Genomic DNA, 10,000 nt, shown 5'->3' with positions numbered 1-10,000 from the left:
ATGAATTTTTACACGACGGTTAATTCAGAATCCCTAAAATTTTAGATAGTTCCGTAGCGGAATTTCTTTTTCCGTCTTTTAGGTCAAGAAGATTGGGGAAGATTGCTTGTTTAACATTTCTATTTAGCAATGACAAATACAGGAAGTGCCGTTTTTTATGCATTTTATTGTGTAATTATTATATATTCTATTTCAATCTTGGTATTTACCTTTTCGATCTTTTCAATATACATTGATATGGTTTTGTTTGTTAGAGGATGGGATGGTGTCCCATATCATTAGAGTAAGTACAATAATAGTAATCAAAATAACATAAAATGGCTTTGGGGGTGGGGCAACCCTCCACAAGACGTCCCTTCTTTCCATGAAATTTGATTCCTGTGTCTCCCAATATCTAATTACTTTTGTAGATTTTTAAAAATGTGAAATTATACCACTTTACGTTGGTTCTACACAGGCCAATTTCCACTTTACGTCGCACAGCCTTAATTTTTAATTATAACTCGTATCCCGGTGATGTATGAACGGATTTTGAAAAGTTTTAGAATCTATGTATATTCAAGTAACATTTTTAAAGGGAAAATTAGAATGTTTTTAGAAGACAATGAAGCAATAAAAAAAAAAATAGTACTTTGAGCTCTGGAGACCCTTAGTATTGTGAACTTGTTGTTTCTACCATCTTGGTTTCTCTTTCCCTTTCTCTATAATTGTTTCTTGACACCTGGCACATGTCTCACCTTCCAATCATTCCTGAATCTTCAATTGTTCTCTTCGACAATGACTTTTCTTTTCCTGTAGATACTACATCACCACATGTCCAATTAACTGGTTCAATATATTTTCTCCAGTAAACTCCTTTCCTCTCTTGAATTTATTCTTACTTGAAGTATATATTTCACATACCTCATTTATTACTGTCCTTCATTTTGTCCTTTTCCGTACGTCTTAATATTCAGCTTTAGAAGCCTATGTCGTTTCACTAATAGTAAATCTACAATCTTTTTACCCTCCTAATCATAAGGTAATCAATTTGGCTTTGTGATCAACCACTCTCAGAAGATGCTTAAGCAGAATGACTTCAAACCCAGGCGCTCTCGCAGATTTTTTCTAAACTTAGGTTAATTTCCATTACTACAGTACATATGCTCTACGTTCATTCCTTATTCCAAAATCTTGGTACCATGTACAGAATCATATTAATTTCTTCTCTTTCATGTTGTAATTGTCCTTCCTTCAAAAATTCATTCTCTTGTTCCTGGAAATCGAAGGGGATGTAAGATACACTGTCAACATTGCTAAAGGGTCTTTGGAGCACCCCTTCATCCCCTAGGTGCACCTACTTTATAGTCCTCTACATCACCTTCATACACATTTTCTCTTAAATCTTGCTTTTCAAACTCTTTCAACTTCCACTTTATTGTTCAACTTAATGGACCCCCTTGTTTGTTTTTGAATAACCCCAATGCCCCAGCATTGGGCTCGTCTGCCCAGTTACACTTGTCACTGGATTACCTGGTGATCCATTTGGCTCCTGCTACCCAACTGGGGGGGAGGATTCTAAAGTTATGTTCATAATTCTTCTCCTACTAGTAACAATATATATATATATATATATATATATATATATATATATATATATATATATATATATATATATATATATATATATATATATATATATATATATACTGCATACATACACATCCTAGGATTATATTTATATATTTACATTTATATACTGTATATATATATATATATATATATATATATATATATATATATATATATATATATATGTATGCATATATATATATATATATGTATGCATATATATATATATATATATATATATATATATATATATATTCACCATCATATATAGTGTATATATGTATACACACACGCACACATACATACTTGCTACTCTTGATCTCTTTGAAAAGCACCCCAGAGAAGTTGGTTACACTAACGAGTTATCAAAATCTGAAAGTATGAAGCATTTTGGGGTCATCTACCATATGCAAAAATGGTCTTCTATCGAGGTTGCACTGCTATAAAAGTGCGAGACCCACCTAAAGTATTTCATCCATAAGAAATTTTTAAGCGAAAGATTTCGCTTATTTATAGGATAAAGCTTGACTGCCTAAAAAAAAAAATGTCAAGTAAACTATTCCCCAAAATGCCTCCCTTTACTGTACTGAGAACCAAGATCTCTTTCGTTACCATTTACATCAATATTGTGGTGGCTGATGTGGTAACGTCCCTGACTGGTGAACGCGTGACTGGGGTTCGAGTCCCACTCAAACTCGTTAGTTTCTTTGGTCGCTGCAACCTCACCATCCTTGTGGACTAAGGATGAGGGGTTTAGGGAAGTCTATAGGTCTATCTGCGGAATCATCAGCAGCCACTGCCTGGGCCTCCTTGGTCCTAACTTGGGTGGAGAGAGGGCTTGGGCACTGATCATATAGTCAGTCTCTAGGACATTGTCCTGCTTGATAGGGCAATGTCATTGTCCCTTGCCTCTGCCATTCATGAGTGGCTTTTAAACTTTTAAACCCTATAAACACTGTTAGCCTGTACAGGTGAAGTGAGGCATATTGGGGATTATTTTACTGTGCAAAGGTTTCGCCTCTCAACCCAAGGTATGACCTAAGAGGGCCAGGCAATGGCTTCTGATGATTCGGAAGATAGGCCTTTAGGCTCCCTCAAACCCCCAATTCTTAACTCACAAAGATGGTGAGATTGCAGCGACGAAAGGAACGAACGAATTTGAGCGGGACACGAACACCAGTCTGGCGATCACCAGGTAGGAACGTTACCAACAGGCCACCGCAATTCTTTTGGATCAGTACCCATTTGTGCATGTCAGACATACTGTTACAGTATATTCCCGTTTCAGCTGTTCGTACCTCGTTCTTGCAACCAAACTGCTGTGGGCTGACGGTCTAACTTGTTAAATTTAACTCTCTCTCTCTCTCTCTCTCTCTCTCTCTCTCTCTCTCTCTCTCTCTCTCTCTCGAGTCTTTTATTACTAAAACTTGTCCCTCACAATTCCCGTCCAACCGATAATTATAGTGAATCGTGAACAACCCGTAATTTGAGATGCAAGTCGTCTCTTGTTAACGTAAGTGTTTCAGGGTCATTGCTTATGATTGATCACCCCCATTATGCAAGAGAAGTATATTCTTTTAAATGAAGTTTATTTTTGGGGTCTGGTCAAATTACTGGATGGTTAAGTGCTTTGGTATCGATGATGATTGTCATGTTTATAAGTGTCAGAATCTAGAATGCTTATTAGTCCATTCCGAAATTATATGATTACTCCCACCAACTCTCTCTCTCTCTCTCTCTCTCTCTCTCTCTCTCTCTCTCTCTCTCTCTCATACCATGTGTAAATAATTAAACATCTCATAGCCCCCTTCTCGCTCTTTTTAGAATACGATGAGTCAGGGAACATATATACACGATGGGACTCCTTTGTAGAAATATATAAAGAAAAAAAGGCTAAATGTATACCGCATAGAAAAGAAATTTACCAAAGGGAACTCCACAGCCTAAGTGGCTCAGCAGAGAAATAGCCAATGCAATAAGAAGTAGAGACAGGAAACAATTCACTAAGTCCACAGCCTTCCATTCGTGAAATTTTCGAGCGCAGAAAGTTAATCAGAAATGTAGATAAACTAGTTAGAAATGCCAAGATCAACGAAGAGAACAGATTTGCTTCAGTTAGTGAAGAAAACCCAAAGGTTATTTATTTATTTATTTATTTATTTTATTTTCTTTTTTTCTTTTTTTTTTCTTTTGCATATGTAAACAGTAGAAAACCAATCTAAAACAACATTAGCCCATTAAGAGACTCGTAGGGTAATCTTATAACAAATGATTTAGAAAAAGCCGAACTATTGAATGCATATTTCACAACCGTATACACTAGGGAAGAATCAACGACCCTCCCCAGAGCAGCTCTCAGATATGAAGGGTCACAACCACTAAACAGATACACCTTTACAGTGGAAGATGTCAAAAAGAAAATATCCAGATGATATTCATTCAAGAGAGATCATAGAACTAGGAGGAAAGATAACCTCACACTTTTACAAAATGTTCCGAAAGTTTTATTCCAGCTGTGATAGAGTGTGGAATGATCATCCTAATCGGGTAGTTGAATCGGTGGAACTTCAGAAATTCAAACTTGCAGCGAATGTTTTCATGTTGAACAGGCTGACATAAGTCTCTCTTCATTGTTTATATAGAACAGACAAATTTTAATATAATATATATATATATATATATATATATATATATATATATATATATATATATATATATATATATATATATATATATAAATTATTCATTACTTTTCATGTAGTTTACTTATTTCCTTATTTCCTTTCCTCACTGGGTATTTTTTTCTGTCTGAGCTCTTGGGCTTACAGTATAATATTCTGCTTTTCCAACTATGGTTTGTTGCTTAGCTAATAATAATAATAATAATAATAATAATAATAATAATAATGATAATAGTAATAATAATAATAATAATAATAATGATAATAATAATGATAATAGTAATAATAATAATAATAATAATAATATACAATTGGCATGTAACTAAGCATTTCTCTCTCTCTCTCTCTCTCTCTCTCTCTCTCTCTCTCTCTCTCTCTCTCTCTCTCTCTCTCATATACAGTGTGCAAGTAACTAAGAAATTCATAGCCTAATAGGAAAAAGCGATTTTGATGTAAATATAACTTCCATAGGTTTTTGAAAATGTGCAAATAGTTGTTGTCATTACTATGTAGGGATGTCAAAATTGAGTGTAGTTTAAAAATATTTTTCAATTTAATTTCCTTTTTTCCCTCTTTTGGTTTCCAGACAATTAACTGTCCAAATTTTGAATTTATTATTTCATGAAATGTTACCTCATTTACAAGTTTTTATTGTGTATTACAGTGACAATTATTCATAGCTTTCTTCTATTGATGGACTGATCACTTAGAACCTCTCTGGAATTCCATCCCGATAATTGATCTCAACCTTGAAATGCAATTGGGTGCAAATTATCCAATATATTTCATTCACTCGCGGTGGTTATAATTGTGTATTGCAATCGAAGAATTTCTATCCTAAGAAATATTTATCCATGTCATACTTCATCATTTACTTTGCCTTTTTTACTGTTCTTTTTTATCTAAATTATTTATTGTTCCCTGAAAAACACAGGCATATACGTTGTCTGCGAGGCATTTTATATAAACAGACAGATTAACATGATTTTATATTTGAAAATGGAGGTAATAAATTGTTCATTATAAACAAGACGTTAGTTCATATGACGATATGCTGGATAGTCTAAATCAACTTCTTCCATATTGATTTATATATTCCAAAGGGAAGGTCATAGTGAAAATCAGCATTATTCGGAATTTTTGATTGTCTAAGGACGCGTTTGGCAGTTTACTTTTAACTACCATATCCATCTGTATGCCTACACCAGCTTTACTTTATTCATTTAACTACACCTCAAATCTTATTTTTCCCCCTCATAACTTTATATCATATCCAACCACTGTATTTATATTCCCTCTCCCTACCTTAGTATGCCTATAAATACTCTTCTAACCCCTTGACCTAACCATGGAGTTTGACATCTCAATTGAGCCTTCTTATTCCATTCCTTGAAGCCTAACCATTTTCATCATTTTTCTTATTATAAATGCACTTTGTGTCTTCTTTTGCGAGTAACTTATTTTGATTACATTCACAGCCATATTATCACACTTCTCTCTTGTCAAAGCAAATATTCTTCAACTTCTGGTTCAACTAAATAATTATCATCTAGCCACTTTTCTTCTCACCATTACATTCATCAACTTGTTCTTCCAGCTGTTCTATGCATTACAAAATCCATGAGGAGGGTAAACAACATAGGTGACAACACATTCCCTTTGAGTACTCCGCTGTTCACTGCAAATATTTCACATTATATAACAAGTAAAAATTATATTATTATTATTATTATTATTAAATGCTAAGCTACAACCCTAGTTGGAAAAGCAGGATGCTATAAGCCCAGGGGCCCCAACAGGGAAAATAGCTCAGTGAGGAAAGGAAACAAGGAAAATAAAATATTTTAAGAATAGTAACTACATTTAAATAAATATTTCCTATATAAACAATAAAAACTTCAACAAAACAAGAGAAAGAGAAACTAGATACAACAGTGTGCCTGAGTGTACCCTCAAGCAAGAGAACTCTAACCCAAGACAGTGGAAGGCCATGGTACAGAGGCTATAGCACTACCCAAGACTAGAGAACAATGGTTTGATTTTGGAGTGTCCTTCTCCTAGAAGAGCTGTTTACCATAGCTAAAGAGTCTCTTCTACCCTTATCAGTGTAAAGGAAATATATTAGCTATGCGATGAAAATTATTTGACATTCTTAGCCCTAATAGTTTTTTTGATAGGTTAGTACGGTGTCCCTAGGAAGGACATTAACTGAGGGAAAATTTTTTATATGAAGATATGGGATCGAAAGGGTTTAAGGATGGATATGACAGTGATTGTTGAGTTGGTTTATTGCTCTGAAGCCACCCCCTGTTAGGGACGACCGTTAATATATTATTATTGTTATTATTATTATTATTATTATTATTATTATTATTATTATTATTATTATTATTATTATTATTATTATTATTATTTGTGTGATATATATATATATATATATATATATATATATATATATATATATATATATTATATCTATATGTATGTATGTATGTGTATATATATATATATATATATATATATATATATATATATATATATTATATCTATATGTATGTATGTATGTATGTGTATATATATATATATATATATATATATATATATATATATATATATATATATATATATATACATATATATATATATATATATATATATATATATATATATATATATATATATATATACAGTATATATATATATATATATATATATATATATATATATATATATATATATAATGTATGTATGTTTGTATGTTTGATTTAATGGAAACTAATGATAGGCTGCCCAATTCCGAAAGTCTTACATCTCTCTCTCTCTCGGATGATGATTTTATTTATTCAGTGTCCTTAGTATTATGAACTTTACGTATCATTTAGTATTATTTCTTTTGGAAATCGGCTTGTGTTACATATTCTTTACACAATTCACTTTCCATGTGGTATAGCCACTATTCCCCTTCTCTATTTTAGTAAATAACCATTGAATAATTTATTCTCTTTCTCCCGAAGAATGCTCCAAAACAAGACAATGTATTCGGGGATCATTTATCTCCCCCTTCTTCTTACGTCGCTCTTGATTGGATATTCTAATGCCGGCCTTATGAGTAAGTTCATATTTACCTGTATTTCTTGTAGAAATGGTTTTATTGGCAATTGGATTAATAATTACTTTCATCTCTCTATTGGACTGGTCCTCAATATAGAAGTTGTTTTATGTACTCTGACAAAGTCTCGACTTTGAAAACATGCCAATGAAAGGTCTATAAAAACTCTATTACAAGCCCATTTTGAGAGTTAACTCGGTGAACAAAAATGTGTTGGCCTTATCCGCATAATAAAAAAAATCTTAAGTACATAAGTAATAGAACCCTTATGAAAATGAAAGGATTAAAAAGAAAGAAAATAATCAACAATTCCGTTGAATTTATAGTGTTTTGGTTTTAAAGGGACCAGTACTGAGGAGCTTAGCAACCCTGTCCAGCTTTTCGATCTCTATCCAGAGGACAATCCCAACTCAACAGTTTTAGTGAGTAACAAAGCAATTGCTTTTATGTTCTTTAATTACGTTGGTCTTGGAGCTCGCAAAAAAAAAAAAAAATGCATATATGATTATATGAGGATAGATGTTTGAACACTGCACTGAGAAAGTACCTGAAGGCACCAAATTTGACAAAAACTTCAATGACAAAAATATGAAACTGGTGAAAATAAAGCTTCGGAACAGTCTTTTAAAACCATAATTTTGGCACCATGATTTGTAAATGGTTCTATTGCTTTCAATTTCAGGTTCATTTAACTTCAAATGAATCGTCAGTAGTTCTTCCCATCACCGTGTGTTTCTGGCTGTGGCCAGCTTATTTTAATACCACTGGAATACCCGTCACTCTTACCAGTCCGAACCTCAAGTTCAGAATCGGATGTAAGTTTTCCTGGATCATTGTAATACTTATCCTGTAAACTTTGATGTTGAATTCAGAAGATAGTAATTATAGTAAAAAAAAAAATGCTGATGCCAATCCTATGATTACTTTTTGGCTGCTGTGCCTATGGTGGGGTACTGAATCTTTTGATAAGCCTCCAGGAGGAAAGCTTTATCCACAGATCTTTCCCTTATTGTTAGGTACAGTTGGACATAGGAATTCCTGTACACCTCGCTCTGAAGAAGTACGGCACGCCCAGCCACAATCTTACTGCACGGCGAGTCCCTGTGTTTGCCCCCACCCACCATCTCTGCCATCTCTCCCTACACTATCTATTTGGTTACTCGCCGCAAAGTAAGGGTGTGACAGGGTGCACTTCTGCAGACCGAACTGTGCCAGGGACTCCTGTATCCAACTGAACATGTTGACAGGTATCATAGATTTCACAAAGCTGTATACTTGCCCATTCAAAGCAGTTAACATGAAATAACATGTCTATTCAAGAATTCCATAAACCAAACGTGATAGTATGTGTGCCCATCTAGATTAACGAACTGAGAGCCAAAAAGATACCTTTCGAAATTAAACACAAAGGATAATGAAGAGTGGAGTAACTGCATACCAAGCAGATGATTACTGTAGTTTTAATGGATCTGTACTCATCCTGTTTATGGTTGCTCCTGAGAAAAGTAGCATGTTTGAAGATAAACTCCTTTGATATCAGAAAAATAGACTTAGGTGTTTACCATGGAAACTGCATATATAAACGATCAACAACTTAGTAATTATGGTGCTTTATTTGCCAAGGTTCAACCAAAAGCCATCAACTTTTCTCTGTTACTCAGTATCTTGGCATGCACTCCCTTGCTACAAGTAAACTCCAAAGTTCAAGTTTTCTTAAATGTCTTACCGTAAATAGTGATGTGATAGTGACTATACTGTAGGTCTTAAATGTCAGAAGTAAACAGTGCTAAATGGAACATAAAAACTGGTAATAGCTGTAATAACACTTGAATATATTAAGATTTTGCTCCTTCCTTTACTCTTTATAAGATATATTTGTTTACAAGTAGACCTCAAGGTAACTATATAGCCTATTAGAATCGTGTATCTTAGGTTGAAATAATACATTTTCAGCCTTAAGTGTCAATTGGAAATTGGGTTGTATGCATCTGTTGGTCTTATGCTGGGTGTAGTGAACGTTCGGGATCTATAAATGAAGTACCACGCTGACCGACCACAGTTCCAGTGCCTGGCCATGTAGCCTAAAATCTAAAAATCCAGTCTAATTTGATGTGTAGTAACCACTGTTTCCACTTTGTGAAAGTTTAGGATTTTCTTTTCTCTGCAATGGGATTTAATCCATATCCTAGATATATCCCATTTGGCAATTTTTCATAAACTTCACTCCAACTGAAAACTTCAGTTAATCTTAAGTAACACCCTTATTAATTACCTAGCACGTACAACTCTCTCTCTGCACAGTATCAGTAACCACATTCTGTTAAAATGCAGCCTTGCTAGGCTTCCCTGTATCAGAGGTCTTTAACTCATTTTGATGTTCATCATCTCGAGATAAAACAAAGCTGCACTATTGCCTAAAAGCTCATGCTCTTGTCTTGGCTGGCTTCTATGTTGTTTATGAATGTTTACATACATATGTTTGTCGAGTTATTTACAAGTATTATTATTTCACTATTTTTTGGATATTCTCGTTCCATATGAGCGATTTATTCTATGGAGGCTTGCTTTGCAAGTTCAAAGCCTTATAGGCTTCCTCCGT

The 10,000-nt window shown here is 33.8% G+C and overlaps 1 pseudogene; it reads left to right on the top strand.

Annotated features, from left to right (window-relative positions):
* LOC137623256 (uncharacterized) overlaps positions 1 to 10,000 on the top strand; it is a 259,055-nt pseudogene that overhangs the window by 232,561 nt on the left and 16,494 nt on the right.

Source organism: Palaemon carinicauda, chromosome 30 (assembly GCF_036898095.1).
Source record: "Palaemon carinicauda isolate YSFRI2023 chromosome 30, ASM3689809v2, whole genome shotgun sequence".
Lineage (NCBI taxonomy): Eukaryota > Metazoa > Arthropoda > Malacostraca > Decapoda > Palaemonidae > Palaemon > Palaemon carinicauda.
Note: the sequence above shows the minus strand (reverse complement) of the source record. Positions and strands in the feature narration are given on the sequence as shown.